This window comes from Pseudophryne corroboree, chromosome 5, assembly GCF_028390025.1.
Source record: "Pseudophryne corroboree isolate aPseCor3 chromosome 5, aPseCor3.hap2, whole genome shotgun sequence".
Lineage (NCBI taxonomy): Eukaryota > Metazoa > Chordata > Amphibia > Anura > Myobatrachidae > Pseudophryne > Pseudophryne corroboree.
Genome location: NC_086448.1, coordinates 713772924 through 713793292, shown reverse-complemented (window position 1 = coordinate 713793292; position 20369 = coordinate 713772924). Strand labels below are relative to the sequence as shown.

Here is a 20369-nt window from a genome sequence, read left to right as displayed (position 1 = left end):
ATACATACACGCACTAGCTCCACAAATGTCCGGGAAATAAATTTCTCTGACGTCCTAGTGGATGCTGGGACTCCGTCAGGACCATGGGGAATAGCGGCTCCGCAGGAGACAGGGCACAAAATTTAAAAGTTTGACCACTAGGTGGTGTGTACTGGCTCCTCCCCCTACGACCCTCCTCCAAGCCTCAGTTAGGTTTTTGTGCCCGTCCGAGCAGGGTGCAATCTAGGTGGCTCTCCTAAAGAGCTGCTTAGAAAAAGTTTGTTAGGTTTTTTATTTTCAGTGAGTCCTGCTGGCAACAGGCTCACTGCAACGAGGGACTTAGGGGAGAAGAAGTGAACTCACCTGCGTGCAGGATGGATTTGCTTCTTAGGCTACTGGACACTAGCTCCAGAGGGACGATCACAGGTACAGCCTGGATGGGTCACCGGAGCCGCGCCGCCGACCCCCTTGCAGATGCCGAATAGAGAAGAGGTCCAGAAACCGGCGGCAGAAGACGTCTCAGTCTTCATGAGGTAGCGCACAGCACTGCAGCTGTGCGCCATTGCTCTCCGCACACTTCACACCAGCGGTCACTGAGGGTGCAGGGCGCTGGGGGGGGCGCCCTGGGCAGCAATGTAATATACCTATTCTGGCTAAAATATATCACATATAGCCCCTGGGGCTATATGGATGTATTTAACCCCTGCCAGGTTCCAAAAAAACCGTGAGAAGAAGCCCGCCGAAAAGGGGGCGGGGCCTATTCTCCTCAGCACACAGCGCCATTTTCCTGCCCAGCTCCGCTGCGAGGAAGGCTCCCAGGACTCTCCCCTGCACTGCACTACAGAAACAGGGTAAAAACAGAGAGGGGGGGCACTTATTGGCGATATTTATAATATTTGAGCTGCTATAAAGGGAACACACTTATTAAGGTTGTCCCTATATATATTTATAGCGCTTGGGTGTGTGCTGGCAAACTCTCCCTCTGTCTCCCCAAAGGACTAGTGGGGTCCTGTCTTCTATCAGAGCATTCCCTGTGTGTCTGCTGTGTGTCGGTACGTGTGTGTCGACATGTATGAGGACGATGTTGGCGTGGAGGCGGAGCAATTGCCTGTAATGGTGATGTCACCCCCTAGGGAGTCGACACCAGAATGGATGGCTTTGTTTATGGAATTACGGGATAGTGTCAGCACGCTACAAAAGTCGGTTGACGACATGAGACAGCCGGTAAACCAGTTAGTACCTGTCCAGGCGTCTCAGACACCGTCAGGGGCTGTAAAACGCCCTTTACCTCAGTCGGTCGACACAGACCCAGACACTGACACTGAATCCAGTGTCGACGGTGAAGAAACAAACGTATTTTCCAATAGGGCCACACGTTATATGATCACGGCAATGAAGGAGGCTTTGCATATCTCTGATACTGCAAGTACCACAAAAAGGGGTATTATGTGGGGTGTGAAAAAACTACTGAATCAGAGGAACTGAATGAAGTGTGTGATGAAGCGTGGGTTACCCCAGATAGAAAACTGCTAATTTCAAAGAAGTTATTGGCATTATACCCTTTCCCGCCAGAGGTTAGGGCGCGCTGGGAAACACCTCCTAGGGTGGATAAGGCGCTCACACGCTTATCAAAGCAAGTGGCGTTACCGTCTCCTGATACGGCCGCCCTCAAGGATCCAGCTGATAGGAGGCTGGAGAATACATTAAAAAGTATATACACACATACGGGTGTTATACTGAGACCAGCAATCGCCTCAGCCTGGATGTGCAGTGCTGGCGTGGCTTGGTCGGAGTCACTGTCTGAAAATATTGATACCCTGGATAGGGACAGTATTTTACTGACTATAGAGCAGTTAAAGGATGCATTTCTTTATATGCGAGATGCACAGAGAGATATTTGCACTCTGGCATCAAGAGTAAGTGCGATGTCCATATCTGCCAGAAGAAGTTTATGGACGCGCCAGTGGTCAGGTGATGCGGATTCCAAACGACATATGGAAGTATTGCCGTATAAGGGGGAGGAATTATTTGGGGTCGGTCTATCGGATCTGGTGGCAACGGCCGGAAAATCCACCTTTTTACCCCAGGTCACCTCCCAGCAGAAAAAGCCGCAGGCTTTTCAGCCGCAGTCGTTTCGTTCCTATAAGAACAAACGAGCAAAAGGACATTCCTATTTGCCCCGAGGCAAAGGAAAGGGTAAGAGACTGCAACAAGCAGCTCCTTCCCAGGAGCAGAAGCCCTCCCCGGCTTCTACAAAGGCGTCAGCATGACGCTGGGACCTTACAAGCAGACTCAGGGGCGGTGGGGGGTCGCCTCAAACATTTCAGCGCACAGTGGGCTCACTCGCAGGTGGACCCCTGGATCCTGCAGGTAGTATCTCAGGGTTACAGGTTGGAATTCGAGAAGTCCCCTCCTCGCCGTTTCCTAAAGTCTGCTTTGCCAACGTCTCCCTCCGACAGGGCGACGGTATTGGAGGCCATTCACAAGCTGTATTCTCAGCAGGTGATAGTCAAGGTACCCCTCCTACAACAGGGACAGGGGTATTACTCCACGCTATTTGTGGTACCGAAGCCGGACGGCTCGGTAAGACCGATTCTAAATCTAAAATCTCTGAACCTGTACATACAAAAATTCAAGTTCAAGATGGAGTCACTCAGAGCAGTGATAGCGAATCTGGAAGAAGGGGATTTTATGGTGTCCTTGGACATCAAGGATGCTTACCATCATGTTCCAATTTGTCCTTCACACCAAGGGTACCTCAGGTTCGTGGTCCAAAACTGTCATTATCAGTTTCAGACGCTGCCGTTTGGATTGTCCACGGCACCCCGGGTCTTTACCAAGGTAATGGCCGAAATGATGATCCTTCTTCGAAGAGAAGGCGTCTTAATTATCCCTTACTTGGACGATCTCCTGATAAGGGCAAGATCCAGAGAACAGCTGGAGGTCGGAGTAGCACTAACCCAAGTAGTGCTCCAACAACACGGGTGGATTCTGAATTTTCCAAAATCCCAACTGATCCCGACGACACGTCTGTTGTTCCTAGGGATGATTCTGGACACTGTTCAGAAAAAGGTATTTCTTCCGGAGGAGAAAGCCAGGGAGTCAGGAACCTCCTAAAACCAGGGACAGTGTCTGTGCATCAATGCACAAGAGTCCTGGGAAAAATGGTAGCTTCTTACGAAGCGATTCCATTCGGCAGATTCCATGCACGAACTTTTCAGTGGGATCTGCTGGACAAATGGTCCGGATCACATCTGCAGATGCATCAGCGGATAAAATTGTCCACAAGGACAAGAGTGTCTCTGCTATGGTGGTTGCAGAGTGCTCATCTGTTAGAGGGCCGCAGATTCGGCATACAGAACTGGGTCCTAGTGACCACGGATGCCAGCCTTAGAGGCTGGGGGGCGGTCACACAGGGAAGAAACTTCCAGGGCGTGTGGTCAAGCCTGGAGACGTCTCTTCACATAAATATACTGGAGCTAAGAGCAATCTACAATGCTCTAAGCCTGGCAAAACCTCTGCTTCAGGGTCAGCCGGTGTTGATTCAGTCGGACAACATCACGGCAGTCGCCCACGTAAACAGACAGGGCGGCACAAGAAGCAGGAGGGCAATGGCAGAAGCTGCAAGTATTCTTCGCTGGGCAGAAAATCATGTGTTAGCACTGTCAGCTGTGTTCATCCCGGGAGTGGACAACTGGGAAGCAGACTTCCTCAGCAGACACGATCTGCACCCGGGAGAGTGGGGACTTCATCCAGAAGTCTTCCACATGATTGTGGTCCATTGGGAAAGACCAATGGTGGACATGATGGCGTCCCGCCTCAACAAAAAACTGGACAGGTATTGCGCCAGGTCAAGAGACCCTCAGGCAATAGCTGTAGACGCTCTGGTAACACCATGGGTGTACCAGTCAGTGTATGTGTTTCCTCCTCTGCCTCTCATACCAAAAGTACTGAGAATTATACGGCAAAGGGGAGTAAGAACGATACTCGTGGCTCCGGATTGGCCAAGAAGAACTTGGTACCCGGAACTTCAGGAGATGCTCACGGAAGATCCGTGGCCTCTACCTCTAAGACGGGACCTGCTTCAGCAGGGACCGTGTCTATTCCAAGACTTACCGCGGCTGCGTTTGACGGCATGGCGGTTGAACGCCGAATCCTAAGGGAAAAAGGCATTCCGGAAGAGGTCATCCCTACCCTGGTAAAAGCCAGGAAGGAGGTGACTGCACAACATTATCACCGCATTTGGAGAAAATATGTTGCGTGGTGTGAGGCCAGGAAGGCCCCGACGGAGGAATTTCAACTGGGTCGATTCCTACATTTCCTGCAAACAGGATTGTCTATGGGCCTCAAATTAGGGTCCATTAAGGTTCAAATTTCGGCCCTGTCGATTTTCTTCCAAAAAGAATTGGCTTCAGTTCCTGAAGTCCAGACTTTTGTAAAAGGAGTACTACATATACAGCCCCCGGTTGTGCCCCCAGTGGCACCGTGGGATCTTAATGTAGTTTTGGATTTTCTCAAATCCCATTGGTTTGAGCCACTCAAATCGGTGGATTTGAAATATCTTACATGGAAAGTAACCATGCTACTGGCCCTGGCTTCAGCCAGGAGAGTGTCAGAATTGGCGGCTTTATCGTATAAAAGCCCATATCTGATTTTCCATTCGGACAGGGCAGAACTGCGGACGCGTCCTCACTTTCTGCTTAAGGTGGTTTCAGCGTTTCACCTGAACCAGCCTATTGTGGTGCCTGCGGCTACTAGCGATTTGGAGGATTCCAAGTTGCTGGACGTTGTCAGAGCATTGAAAATATATATTTCAAGGACGGCTGGAGTCAGAAAATCTGACTCGCTGTTTATACTGTATGCACCCAACAAGCTGGATGCTCCTGCTTCTAAGCAGACGATTGCTCGTTGGATTTGTAGCACAATTCAACTTGCACATTTTGTGGCAGGCCTGCCACAGCCTAAATCTGTCAAGGCCCATTCCACAAGGAAGGTGGGCTCATCTTGGGCGGCTGCCCGAGGGGTCTCGGCATTACAACTCTGCCGAGCAGCTACGTGGTCAGGGGAGAACACGTTTGTAAAATTCTACAAATTTGATACCCTGGCTAAGGAGGACCTGGAGTTCTCTCATTCGGTGCTGCAGAGTCATCCGCACTCTCCCGCCCGTTTGGGAGCTTTGGTATAATCCCCATGGTCCTGACGGAGTCCCAGCATCCACTAGGACGTCAGAGAAAATAAGATTTTACTTACCGATAAATCTATTTCTCGTAGTCCGTAGTGGATGCTGGGCGCCCATCCCAAGTGCGGATTGTCTGCAATACTTGTACATAGTTATTGTTACAAAAAAATTGGGTTGTTATTGTTGTGAGCCGTATGTTCAGAGGCTCCTACGTTTGTCATACTGTTAACTGGATTCAGATCACAAGTTGTACGGTGTGATTGGTGTGGCTGGTATGAGTCTTACCCGGGATTCAAAATCCTTCCTTATTGTGTACGCTCGTCCGGGCACAGTATCCTAACTGAGGCTTGGAGGAGGGTCATAGGGGGAGGAGCCAGTACACACCACCTAGTGGTCAAACTTTAAAATTTTGTGCCCTGTCTCCTGCGGAGCCGCTATTCCCCATGGTCCTGACGGAGTCCCAGCATCCACTACGGACTACGAGAAATAGATTTATCGGTAAGTAAAATCTTATTATCTACTATATAAAAGCGAAAATTTGTCCTTCTGTCTTTCTATACAAATGCACAGTTTACAAGCAAAGATCGTGAAATTATACATATGAGCGTATTAGAACACGGCCGAGGGGGAGACAGCAGCACAGAGTATATCAGCAGACAGCATAACTCTGGAATTGCTGGAGCAATGTGCTCAAAAATTGGTACACATATGCCTCACAGCACACACATAAATCTGGGAACAAACACTGTGGGGGGAAGACACCCCTAGGAGTGAGGCAGCAGCACTGAGTATTTCAGCAGACAGCATATCTCTGGAATGTCTGCAGCATTTTACAACAAACTTGGTACACATCTGACTTACACTCTGGGAACAAACACCGTGGGGGGAAGACTTCCCTAGCACCCCTAGGCATACCTCCCAACATGACCCCCTCCAGGAGGGACAGAATGCTCTGCTCCTGGACTTCCCTCTTAATTTATGATTGCCATCACCTGTGGTGAAACACCTTTCTTATCCACTAACCTGCTCAATACAGGTGCTGGCCATCATACATTAAGAGAAAAGTCCAGGAGTAGAGCATTGTGTCCCTCCTGGAGAGGATCATGTTGGGAGGTATGTCCTAGGAGTGGGACAGCAGCACAGAGTAAGTCAGCAGACAGCGTAACTGTGGAAGGCCTGGAGCCATTTACACCAAACTTGGTACACATCTGACTCACAGCACACACGTCTGACTTACAATCTGGGAACAAACTCTGTGGTGGTTAGACACCCCTAGCACCCCTAGAGGTAAGACAGCTGCACAGAGTATTTCAGAAGATAGCATAACTCCCGCATGCCTGGACCAATTTACACTAAACTTGCTACACATATGACTTACAATCTGGGAACAAACACTGTGGGGCTAACACACCACTAGCACCCCTAGGGGTGGGCCAGCAGCGCACACTATATGAGGACATGCATGATATGTCAGTGATGACAGGGCTGCATGTGACAAGGGCAGTGACATGATGTGAGGAGGGGAATGGAGGCAGCAGGAAGCTACAAACTGAGCCTTATATAGTGGAAGTAGCACGGTCCCCCAGCAGCACAGAGTATAACAGGAGATGAGTGATGTGTCAGTGATGACAGGGCTGCATGTGACAGGGCCAGTGAGGAGGGGAATGTATGTAGCACGAACCCACACACTGACAGTTATATAGTAGAAGTAGCACGGTCCCCCAGCAGCACAGAGTATGTCAGGAGACACATAATGTGCTACGCTATATAAGAAACTGTAAATAAATCGATAATTTCACAGGGGCACTGACATGATGTGAGGAGGGGAATGAAGGCAGCAGGAAGCCACAGACTGAGAGTTGTATAGTGGGAAGAGCAGGGTCCCTTGGGGGAACAAAAAGGGGTCCGGCCACTACACAAAGTGCGTCAGGGAAGCAAGATATGCCTACATACTATATCTCCAACCAACGTAAATTAACGAACAACTAACTTTCTAATTTACCATCCTCATCCCGTGTTTAATATTTACATTTATTATGGTAAACAGGCTACTCAAGCTAATATATATATATATATATATATATATATATATATGAACACTTGTTTTGTCTTCCACTATGTATATATATATATATATATATATATATATATACATAGTGGAAGACAAAACAAGCGGCACTCTAAGTCTGTCTGAAAATCAAGTGTATTTCACTCAAGTAGTGATCCGACGTTTCGGGGTCCAAGCGCCCCTTTGTCAAGGTGTTCACCTTGACAAAGGGGCGCTTGGACCCCGAAACGTCGGATCACTACTTGAGTGAAATACACTTGATTTTCAGACAGACTTAGAGTGCCGCTTGTTTTGTCTTCCACTATCCATCTTCATCTGAGATGGCACCTAAGCACTGAGCCTTGGAGGGGGAGTGCCGGTCCTCACAGTCTTCTTTTTATATATATATATACATATATATATATTATAGGTGCAATAATTACATTTCTCTAACGTCCTAGTGGATGCTGGGGACTCCGTCAGGACCATGGGGAATAGCGGCTCCGCAGGAGACAGGGCACAAAAAGTTAGCTTTTAGGATCACATGGTGTGTACTGGCTCCTCCCCCTATGACCCTTCTCCAAGCCTCAGTTAGGTTTTTGTGCCCGTCCGAGCAGGGTGCAATCTAGGTGGCTCTCATAAAGAGCTGCTTAGAAAAAGTTTTTTAGGTTTCTTATTTTCAGTGAGTCCTGCTGGCAACAGGCTCACTGCTACGAGGGACTTAGGGGAGAGAAGTGAACTCACCTGCGTGCAGGATGGATTTGCTTCTTAGGCTACTGGACACCATTAGCTCCAGAGGGATCGAACACAGGCCCAGCCATGGAGTCCGGTCCCGGAGCCGTGCCGCCGACCCCCCTTGCAGATGCCGAAGTTGAAGAGGTCCAGAGGTCCGGAAACAGGCGGCAGAAGACTTTCAGTCTTCATAAGGTAGCGCACAGCACTGCAGCTGTGCGCCATTGTTGTCGGCACACTTCACACCAGCGGTCACTGAGGGTGCAGGGCGCTGGGGGGGGCGCCCTGGGCAGCAATGTATAATACCTTTTTCTATGGCTAAAATACATCACATATAGCCCTTGAGGCTATATGGATGTATTTAACCCCTGCCATATATCGCAAACTCCGGGAGAAGAGCCCGCCGTTTTAGGGGGCGGGGCCTATTCTCCTCAGCACACAGCGCCATTTTCCTGCTCAGCTCCGCTGTGAGGAAGGCTCCCAGGACTCTCCCCTGCACTGCACTACAGAAACAGGGTAAAACAGAGAAGGGGGGCATATTTTGGCGATATTTTTATATATTAAGCGCATATAACAGAAACAACACCTTTTAGGGTTGTTTATATACATTTTTATAGCGCTTTGGTGTGTGCTGGCAAACTCTCCCTCTGTCTCCCCAAAGGGCTAGTGGGGTCCTGTCTTCGATAAGAGCATTCCCTGTGTGTCTGCTGTGTGTCGGTACGTGTGTGTCGACATGTATGAGGACGATGTTGGTGTGGAGGCGGAGCAATTGCCGGTAATGGTGATGTCACCCCCTAGGGAGTCGACACCGGAATGGATGGCTTTAATTATGGAATTACGTGATAATGTTAGCACGCTGCAAAAGTCAGTTGACGACATGAGACGGCCGGAAAACCAGTTAGTACCTGTCCAGGCGTCTCAGGCACCGTCAGGGGCTGTAAAACGTCCCTTACCTCAGTCAGTCGACACAGGTACCGACACAGATGAATCTAGTGTCGACGGTGAAGAAAGAAACGTATTTTCCAATAGGGCCACACGTTATATGATCACGGCAATGAAGGAGGCTTTGCATATCTCTGATACTGCAGGTACCTCAAAGGGGGGTATTATGTGGGGTGTGAAAAAACTACCTGTAGCTTTTCCAGAATCAGAGGAATTGAATGACGTGTGTGATGAAGCGTGGGTTAACCCCGATAGAAAACTGCTAATTTCAAAGAAGTTATTGGCATTATACCCTTTCCCACCAGAGGTTAGGGCGCGCTGGGAAACACACCCTAGGGTGGATAAGGCGCTCACACGCTTATCAAAACAAGTGGCGTTACCGTCTCCTGATACGGCCGCCCTCAAGGATCCAGCTGATAGGAGGCTGGAAACTACCCTGAAGAGTATATACACACATACTGGTGTTATACTGCGACCAGCAATAGCCTCAGCCTGGATGTGCAGTGCTGGGGTGGTGTGGTCGGATTCCCTGACTGAAAATATTGATACCCTGGATAGGGACAGTATTTTATTGACTATAGAGCAATTAAAGGATGCTTTTCTTTATATGCGAGATGCTCAGAGGGATATTTGCACTCTGGCATCGAGAGTAAGTGCGATGTCCATATCTGCCAGAAGAAGTTTATGGACGCGACAGTGGTCAGGTGATGCGGATTCCAAACGGCATATGGAAGTATTGCCGTATAAAGGAGAGGAATTATTTGGGGTCGGTCTATCGGATCTGGTGGCCACGGCAACAGCCGGAAAATCCACTTTTTTACCTCAGGTCACCTCCCAACAGAAAAAGACACCGTCTTTTCAGCCGCAGTCCTTTCGTTCCTATAAGAACAAGCGGGCAAAAGGACAGTCATATTTGCCCAGAGGCAAAGGAAGGGGTAAGAGGGTGCAGCAAGCAACTACTTCCCACGAACAGAAGCCCTCCCCGGCTTCTACAAAGCCCTCAGCATGACGCTGGGGCTGTGCAAGCGGACTCAGGGGCGGTGGGGGGTTGACTAAAGATTTTCAGCACACAGTGGGCGCGCTCACAGGTGGACCCTTGGATCCTGCAGGTAGTATCTCAGGGTTACAAGTTGGAATTCGAAAAGTCTCCCCCTCGCCGGTTCCTAAAGTCTGCTTTACCAACGTCTCCCTCAGAAAGGGCGACGGTATTGGAAGCCATTCACAAGCTGTATTCTCAGCAGGTGATAGTCAAGGTACCCCTCTTACAACAGGGAAAGGGGTATTATTCCACACTATTTGTGGTACCGAAGCCGGACGGTTCGGTAAGACCTATTCTAAATCTGAAATCCTTGAACCTGTACATACAGAAATTCAAGTTCAAGATGGAGTCACTCAGAGCAGTGATAGCGAATCTGGAAGAAGGGGACTTCATGGTGTCCCTGGACATAAAAGATGCTTATCTGCATGTCCCAATTTACCCTTCACACCAAGGTTATCTCAGGTTCGTGATACAAAACTGTCATTATCAGTTTCAAACGCTGCCGTTTGGTTTGTCCACGGCACCTCGGGTCTTTACCAAGGTAATGGCCGAAATGATGGTTCTTCTACGAAGAAAAGGCGTATTAATTATCCCTTACTTGGACGATCTCCTGATAAGGGCAAGGTCCAGAGAACAGCTGGAAGTCGGAGTAGCACTAACCCAAGTAGTGCTTCAACAACACGGGTGGATTCTGAATCTTCCAAAATCTCAGTTGACCCCGACGACACGTCTGCTGTTCCTGGGAATGATTCTGGACACTGTTCAGAAAAAGGTGTTTCTCCCGGAGGAGAAAGCAAGGGAGTTATCCGAACTTGTCAGGAACCTCCTAAAACCAGGAAATGTGTCAGTACATCAATGCACAAGAGTCCTGGGAAAGATGGTGGCTTCTTACGAAGCAATTCCATTCGGCAGATTCCACACACGAATATTTCAGTGGGATCTGCTGGACAAATGGTCCGGATCGCATCTGCACATGCATCAGCGGATAACACTGTCACCAAGAACAAGGGTGTCTCTTCTGTGGTGGTTGCAGAGTGCCCATCTGTTAGAGGGCCGCAGATTCGGCATACAGGACTGGGTCCTGGTGACTACGGATGCCAGCCTACGAGGCTGGGGAGCAGTCACACAGGGAAGAAACTTCCAGGGCGTGTGGTCGAACCTGGAGACGTCTCTTCACATAAATATACTGGAGCTAAGAGCGATTTACAATGCTCTAAGCCTGGCAAAACTGCTGCTTCAGGGTCAGCCGGTGTTGATCCAGTCGGACAACATCACGGCAGTCGCCCACGTAAACAGACAGGGCGGCACGAGAAGCAGAAGAGCAATGACAGAAGCTGCAAGGATTCTTCGCTGGGCGGAAAATCATGTCATAGCACTGTCAGCAGTGTTCATTCCGGGAGTGGACAACTGGGAAGCAGACTTCCTCAGCAGACACGACCTCCACCCGGGAGAGTGGGGACTTCATCCAGAAGTCTTCCACATGATTGTGAACCGTTGGGAAAAACCAAAGGTGGACATGATGGCGTCCCGCCTCAACAAGAAACTGGACAGATATTGCGCCAGGTCAAGAGACCCTCAGGCAATAGCTGTGGACGCTCTGGTAACACCGTGGGTGTACCAGTCCGTGTATGTGTTTCCTCCTCTGCCTCTCATACCAAAGGTACTGAGAATTATACGGCTACGGGGAGTAAGAACAATACTCGTGGCTCCGGATTGGCCGAGAAGGACTTGGTACCCGGAACTTCAAGAGATGCTCACGGAAGAGCCGTGGCCTCTACCGTTAAGAAGGGATCTGCTTCAGCAGGGACCTTGTATGTTCCAAGACTTACCGCGACTGCGTTTGACGGCATGGCGGTTGAACGCCGGATTCTAAAAGAAAAGGGCATTCCAGAGGAAGTTATTCCTACCTTGATTAAAGCCAGGAAGGAAGTGACCGCACAACATTATCACCGCATTTGGAGAAAATATGTTGCGTGGTGTGAGGCCAAGAAGGCCCCAACGGAGGAATTTCAATTGGGTCGATTCCTACATTTCCTGCAGGCAGGATTGTCTATGGGCCTCAAATTGGGGTCTATTAAGGTTCAAATTTCGGCCTTATCGATTTTCTTCCAGATAGAATTGGCTTCAGTGCCTGAAGTACAAACCTTTGTCAAAGGTGTACTACATATACAGCCCCCGATTGTGCCTCCAGTGGCACCGTGGGATCTCAACGTAGTTTTGGATTTTCTCAAATCCCATTGGTTTGAGCCGCTCAAATCGGTAGATTTGAAGTATCTTACATGGAAAGTAACCATGCTACTGGCCCTGGCTTCAGCCAGGAGAGTATCAGAGTTGGCGGCTTTATCGTACAAAAGCCCATATCTGATTTTCCATTCGGACAGGGCAGAACTGCGGACGCGTCCTCAGTTTCTGCCTAAGGTGGTTTCGGCTTTTCACTTGAACCAGCCTATTGTGGTGCCTGCGGCTACTAGCGACTTGGAGGACTCCAAATTGCTGGACGTTGTCAGAGCATTGAAAATATATATTTCAAGGACGGCTGGAGTCAGAAAATCTTACTCGCTGTTTATCCTGTATGCACCCAACAAGATGGGTGCTCCTGCGTCTAAGCAGACGATTGCTCGTTGGATCTGTAGCACAATCCAACTTGCACATTCTGTGGCAGGCCTGCCACAGCCTAAATCTGTAAATGCCCACTCCACAAGGAAGGTGGGCTCATCTTGGGCGGCTGCCCGAGGGGTCTCGGCATTACAACTTTGCCGAGCAGCTACGTGGTCAGGGGAGAACACGTTTGTAAAATTTTACAAATTTGATACTCTGGCTAAGGAGGACCTGGAGTTCTCTCATTCGGTGCTGCAGAGTCATCCGCACTCTCCCGCCCGTTTGGGAGCTTTGGTATAATCCCCATGGTCCTGACGGAGTCCCCAGCATCCACTAGGACGTTAGAGAAAATAAGAATTTACTTACCGATAATTCTATTTCTCATAGTCCGTAGTGGATGCTGGGCGCCCATCCCAAGTGCGGATTGTCTGCAATACTTGTACATAGTTATTGTTACAAAAATCGGGTTATTATTGTTGTGAGCCATCTTTTCAGAGGCTTCTTCGTTGTTATCATACTGTTAACTGGGTTCAAATCACAAGTTGTACGGTGTGATTGGTGTGGCTGGTATGAGTCTTACCCGGGATTCAAGATCCTTCCTTATTGTGTACGCTCGTCCGGGCACAGTACCTAACTGAGGCTTGGAGGAGGGTCATAGGGGGAGGAGCCAGTGCACATCATGTGATCCTAAAAGCTTACTTTTTGTGCCCTGTCTCCTGCGGAGCCGCTATTCCCCATGGTCCTGACGGAGTCCCCAGCATCCACTACGGACTATGAGAAATAGAATTATCGGTAAGTAAATTCTTATTTTTAGATTTAAGAAAACAACGGAAACAAATCATGACGCGTATGCTGGATGCACGAAACTTTAACAATTTTGCACATATAGGTAACAGTGGCAATTCCTGTTTACACAAACTGCATTCCTAATGGTAATTGCATTACTCGGAAGAAAGGCGTCCAGCTCTCTGTACTAAAGGTGCATACACACTAGGCAATGTGCTCCATGAGCGTCATCGCCTAGTGTGTCCCTCTCCCGGCCCAGGCTGCCCGACATGGGCATACACACAGGGGCTAATTCTGAATTGATCGCAGCAGGAACTTTGTTAGCAGTTGGGCAAAACCATGTGCACTGCAGGGGAGGCAGATATAACATGTGCAGAGAGAGTTAGATTTGGGTGGGGTGTGTTCAATCTGCAATCTAAATTGCAGTGTAAAAATAAAGCAGCCAGTATTTACCCTGCACAGAAACAAAATAACCCACCCAAATCAAACTCTCTCTGCACATGTTATATCTGCCTCCCCTGCAGTGCACATGGTTTTGCCCAACTGCTAACAAAGTTCCTGCTGCGATCAACTCAGAATTACCCCCACTGTGCGATATCGCTAGTGATATCGCACAGTGATGTTATGCCGCGGCCAGACTGTGCATGCAGCTTTGGATGATGAGTCCACATTGAGGTGCATGCACGGCCGACACCGAGGGTCATTAATGTCCCGCGGGTCCGCGCATTGGTCATCTTCAGCTGCATACACACTAGGCCACATAGTAAGCGATATCGTTCAGGAGGGTAAAAATGAATGATTTCTCTTACCATATCGCCTAGTGTGACTGTGTACGCACCTTATGACTTGCAGAGCAATAAAGTGGAGAGTGAAAAGTGCCGACCAACCAGCTCCTGTCATTTTCAAACACACAGCCTGTAACATGGCAGTTAGGAGCTCATTTGCTGGTACACTGGGGAAATTCAATTGTCAGCGAAGGATGCCAATTTTCGTTGCTACGGCATTTAAACGAAGGCAACAGCAGCCCGATTTGCACCCTTCTTCTGGCTGATTCATACCCATGTTTACCCAAAAGTGTTCACTACCCTATGGGGTTTCAAACACTTTTGAGCAAAATCGCGCCATCGGAGAGTGCGGCAGGTTTCGTACGAATTCGTCTGGGTGAGATACTCGCCAGCAATTGAATACCCCCTTTATCTCCATCTACTTTATATCTCTCCAAGGCTTAGTACATAGACACCATAGTCACTAGGGGACAATCCCAGGTTTTAAAGATTTGCCTTTGGAAATATCTTTATTTCTGTTACGTCCTAGAGGATGGTGGGGTCCAATTTAGTACCATGGGGTATAGACGGGTCTTTTGGGAGCTACTGGCACTTTAAGAGTTTAATAGTGTGAGCTAGCCTTCCCTCTATGCCCCTCCTACCAGACACTGGGGGTCATTCCGAGTTGTTCGCTCTGTAAATTTCTTCGCATCGCAGCGATTTTCCGCTTAGTGCGCATGCGCAATGTCCGCACTGCGACTGCGCCAAGTAAATTTGCTATGCAGTTAGGAATTTTACTCACGGTTTTTTCCTCGTTCTGGTGATCGTAATGTGATAGACAGGAAGTGGGTGTTTCTGGGCGGAAACTAGCCGTTTTATGGGTGTGTGTGAAAAAACGCTACCGTTTCTGGGAAAAACGCGGGAGTGGCTGGAGAAACGGAGGAGTGTCTGGGCGAACGCTGGGTGTGTTTGTGACGTCAAACCAGGAACGACAAGCACTGAACTGATCGCAGATGCCGAGTAAGTCTCGAGTTACTCAGAAACTGCACAGAGATGTCTTATCGCAATATTGCGAATCTTTCGTTCGCAATTTTGATAAGCTAAGATTCACTCCCAGTAGGCGGCGGCTTAGCGTGTGCAAAGCTGCTAAATGCAGCTTGCGAGCGAACAACTCGGAATGACCCCCACTGAACCAACAATACTGAACCAAGTAACAATGCAGGAATACGAAGCACTGGATGGGCGCCCAGCATCCTCTACGGACTACGAGAAAAGGATTTACCGTAAGGTAATCAAAATCCTATTTTGTCTTACGTCCTAGAGGATGCTGGAATCCAATTTAGTACCAAAGCTCCCAGTATGGGAGGGAGAGTGCTGAAGTTCCTGCAGAACCGATTGACCAAACTTTAGGTCCTCAGAGACCAAAGTCTCGAACTTGTAGAACTTAGGAAACGTGGTCGATCCTGACCAAGTAGCTGCTCGGCAATAGCATAATAAAAAATTTTTTTTTATATCTTTACACGTCAGCTCTCATCCTTGTTGATTTCCCTGCTATATTACGCAGCCATTCTTTTACCACATTCCCTTTGATCTATATACACTTACACAGTGTTTTATGGTAGCGCATATATCAGGCGAACTTTAATTTATATTTTATCATTCACAATATTGTTAAATTTTGAGGCGCTGTGCAGTATTTGCTGTTTTTTTGTTAGCTGCTCGGCAAAGCTGTAATGCCGAGACACCCCGGGCAGCCGCCCAGGAAGTAGAGTGGGCCTGAACAGAATTTGGAATCGGCAATCCTGCCATCAAATAAGCATGCTGGATAGTAAGCCTGATCCAGCGAGAAATCGTATGCTTAGAAGCAGGACACCAATCTTGTTGGGATCATAAAGGACAAAGAGAGCCTCCGATTTCCCGTGACGAGAAGTTCCCTTCACATATATCTTCAAAGCCCGCACAACATCCAAGGACTTTGAGCTAATTGAGGTGTCAGTAGCCACTGGCACCACAATAGGTTGGTTGATATGAGAAAATCCTGATACTCCAGGGTGCCACGATTCAAAAAAGTTTGGGAACAACTGTTCTATGCCAGAAGTATGGTAACATGGGGGGTAATTCAGAGTTGATTGCAGCAGCAAATTTGTTAGCAGTTGGGCAAAACCATGGGGGTAATTCAGAGTTGATTGCTGCAGAAGTTTGTTAGCAATTGGGCAAAACCATATGCACTGCAGGTCAGATATAACATGTGCAGAGAGGGTTAGATTTGGGTGGGTTATTTTGTTTCTGTGCAGGGTAAATACTGGCTAATTTATTTTTACACTGCAATTTAGATTTGAGTATGAACACACCCCACCCAAATCTAACTCTCTATGCACATGTTATTTCTCTTACGTCCTAGAGGATGCTGGGGTCCACATTAGTACCATGGGGAATAGACGAGTCCCTTGTGAGTCATGGGCACTTTAAGAGTTTAATAGTGTGGGCTGGCTCCTCCCTCTATGCCCCTCCTAACAGACTCAGTTTAGAAAATGTGCCCGGTGGAGCCGGTCACAGCTAGGGGAGCTCCTAGGAGTTTCTTTAGTTTTATTGTTTTTTTAAATAGAGTTAGGTACAGGGAGGCTGCTGGCAACAGCCTCCCTGCTTCGTGGGACTTAGGGGGGAAGTGGGATCCAACCCTAGAGGTTAATGGCTCCTATCTCCGTTGACAGGACACTGAGCTCCTGAGGGTGATGATCACAAGCCCACGAGGCGACCGCTCACTCCCGCAGCACAGCCGCCACCCCCTAACAGAGCCAGAATATGGAGTGGTGAGTATGACGCCAGTGCCCTTATAAGCGGATCACCGGCGTGAAATGGCGGCGTAAGGCTTGGAGCGCATCCCTGTGAAGCTGCGCTCCGGAGGGCTCATCAGTACGAGGTACGGTGCTGTGAGGGGTGTCCTGAGCCAGCGCACAGACCCTACACTGGTGTTCAGAGGCTAACAGGGGCTAATCCCACTGTTAGCAACCACAGTTACCTCAGGCCAGTATAATCTCATCAGCGGGAAGACGCACCATTACAGGGGGTGCGGCTTCTTCCTCAGAGTGGATCTATCACTCACCAGCGCCATTTTCTCCATGCAGATCGCACTACAGAGATGCTGACAGGGAGCGCTGCCCTCCTATTCACTCCAGATATCCTCTGCGGTACCAGGGTGTATTAGACAAGGGGGGGAGAGTGTTATTTTTCACTGTTTGATCTACTTGGGTTATTCAGTCAGCGCCAGGCAATTATCATAATAACTGCCTACTGGGGCACTGTGTGGCTGGCTCTTTATACGCTGTGTCTCTCTGAAGGTACTCTGTGGGGAAACGGGTCAGAACTGCGCATGCGGGCACGTGCGCCGTTGCCCGGCGACAGACGTCGCCAGGCAACGGAGCGGCTAGCGTGAAGAAAAGACGCAGCGCTGGACGGAAAGAAGATTGACCGCGGAGAGGCGGTCCGGGGCGTATACTCACCGATGGAGGCCGTTTTCGGGGAGTGGTAAGAAGAACGCAGGCGTGTCCAGGCGAACGGAGGGCGGATGTCTGACGTCAGGACCGGGACCTTCATCGCTGGATCCGTCGCACTGGCTAAGTAGCTACAGGGCTGGTCTTGTTTTACAGGGAAATTTTTAAGCATAGCAGGGCTGCACAAGCGATCGCAGCCCTGCTATGCTAAAATACCCTCCCCCATAGGCGGGGGCAGCAAAAAGTTGCTGGCTGCGATCAACTCGGAATGACCCCCTCTGTATCTTGTGCTGCAGAGTGTGTATCTTCTCCTGAAGAGTGTATTCCATGTACTCAGGAGTGTAATATTTTGTCCCAGGCTTCTCGTATTCCGCTCCCACTGCCTCATCAAAAGCCCCTGGTATGTACCCTAAAAAGTGTGCTCTTGCCCAGATAATGCAAGTTGACACGGATACCGGCTCTGATTCAGGGGACGGTGATGGTGATATACTGGGGGTGGGGAGGCATCCCTTGCTAAGGGGGTGCAACTCATGATTGAACGGTTCCTGAGCAGGTAGAGGAGGCTTATTTTACTGACAATAAGAAAGCCTCCCTTACCTTCCCTGTGTCTAAAGAATTAAACGCATTGAGAAATCCTGGAAAAACCCAGAGAAAAAATTCCAGATTCCAAAGAGGGTTCTCATTGCTTTTCCTTTCCCTGAGGAGGACAGGAAAAAGTGGGAAAACCTGTCTGTAGGAGACGCTTCTGTATCTAGATTGTCTAAAAAGGGGGTTTAACCTGTCCCTGGTTCAACCGCGCTAAAAGAGCCAGCTGACCGCAAGATTGAGACTACACTCAAATCTTTATACACAGCTAATGGTGTAGCTTTAAGACCCACTATTGCTTGTGCATGGATTTCTAAGGCCATAGTAAAGTGGTCAGGCACCTTACTAGAGGAATTAGATTCTGTGGATAGAAGTCACATTTCATTATTTTTACGTCACATACAGGATTCTGCAGGTTTCATAGTGGAGGTCATGAAAGACTTTGGACATCTGAATGCGAGGGCTTCTTCCATGGCTGTCACGGCACGCAAGGGGCTCTGGCTGCACCAATGTTCAGCGGATGCTGTATTCAAGAAAAGTGTGGATAATCTACTCTTCACAGGTCAGGCTCTGTTTGGGAAAGCTTTAGATGCGTGGTTCTCCTCGGCAACTGTGGGTAAGTCCACTTTTCTTCCCTCTGCACCACCTACGACTAGGAAATCCTATTCTACATCTACAATGCAGTCCTTTTGGACAGCAAAAGTTAAAAGATCCAAAGCCCTTTCCACTTTCTTTAGAGGAGGTCGGAGGAAATCCAAGAAACCTGCACCAACAGGTTCCCAGAAACAGAAAGCTGTTTCTGCTTCCTCAAAATCCTCGGCATGACAGTGGACCTCCCAGCATGGAGATCAGGCAGGTGGGAGCAAGACTAAGAAATTTCAGTCATGTCTGGGCGTCCTCATGCCTGGATCTCTGAGTACAGGATATTGTCACCCAGGGATACAGACAGGAGTTTCAAAACCTCCCACCTCACTGATTCTTCAAATCGGGCTTACCAGCTTCGCTGACAGAAAGTACTATCCTACAGGAAGCCATTCAAAAATTGCTAAGGTCAAATGTCATTGTTCCAGTTCCACCTCACTTAACAAACAAAGGTTATTACTCAAACCTATTTGTGATACCGAAACTGGACAGTTCGGTCAGGCCAATACTGAACCTAAAGTCATTGAACCCTTATTTGAGGGAATTCAAATTCAAGATGGAGTCTCTGAGAGCGGTGATCTCAGGTCTGGAGGAGGGGGAATTTCTGGTATCCCTAGATATCAAGGATGTGTACCTTCACATTCCGATCTGGCCGCCTCATCAGGATTATCTGAGATTTGAAAAGAAATGGACACCCAAAGGGTAGATTCAGGTGCTTCTAAGTGAGTCTTTCTAATGCTACTGCTGGACCGTAGGTGTTAGTCAAACCTACCAACCATAAACAAATACACAAATCAGATAGCAGCGCTAGACATACGTAATAAATTGAAATGAATGGATGGATGAGTGAATGAACGGATAAAAAGATATTTATTAAAACAATCTAAAAACTTGCATGAAAATGCTGCCACAATCACCACTAATGTAATTTTCACCCTCCACTGTTGGTATAAATTAGGAACAGACAATAAGGGCACTTTTTCGGCACAGTTCAGCCTGGACAGATATTAATGTACTTTCACCACTGGAGGTGCAATCCGAGAAGATGTAGAAGAACCTTTGCATAGGTTTTGAGAGTCCTCACCAGTCACATGGTGCCTTTAAATGGAAGCAGAGTCCTGTCCTGATGTAGAAGTACAATGTCTCAAAAAGTCTTAGTTCCTTTGATCCAAATATAAAAGGAGTGTGAAGTGGCAATTGGAATGGTCCGGGTGAAGTAGCAGATACCACCAATGCGTTTTGCTGCTTCTGGGCAGCTTTTTCAGGCTTATCTAAGATTTGCGCTGCTGGACTGTCACTATCAGTTCTGGGTGCTGCCGTTTGGCCTCTCCACGGCACCGAGGGTGTTCACCAAGATCATGGCGGAAATTATGCTACTCCTCCGCAAGCAGGGTGTGAACATAATTCCTTATCTGGACGATCTCCTAATAAAAGCGTCTTCCAGGGAGAAGCTGTTACAGAGCATTGCTCTCTCAACTCATCTACTCCAGGATCATGGATGGATCCTGAATCTTCCAAAGTCGCATTTGGAACCAACAAGGAGACTGTCCTTCCTGGGGATAATCCTCGACACGGAAGTACAGAG

The 20369-nt window shown here is 48.5% G+C and overlaps 1 protein-coding gene across 6 annotated transcripts in view; it reads right to left on the bottom strand.

Annotated features, from left to right (window-relative positions):
• Nucleotides 1-20369, bottom strand: part of PEX2 (peroxisomal biogenesis factor 2) — a 129101-nt gene that overhangs the window by 42221 nt on the left and 66511 nt on the right. Inside the window, exon 1 of one of the 6 annotated variants that reach the window (XM_063923955.1) lies at nt 9-73. The exons of 4 other annotated variants lie outside the window; for them this stretch is intronic. The gene's annotated coding sequence lies outside the window, so the exon portion shown is untranslated. Of the gene's footprint in view, nt 1-8; nt 74-20369 lie in introns of those variants that run through there. One more of the 6 variants, XM_063923959.1, reaches the window with a different exon arrangement.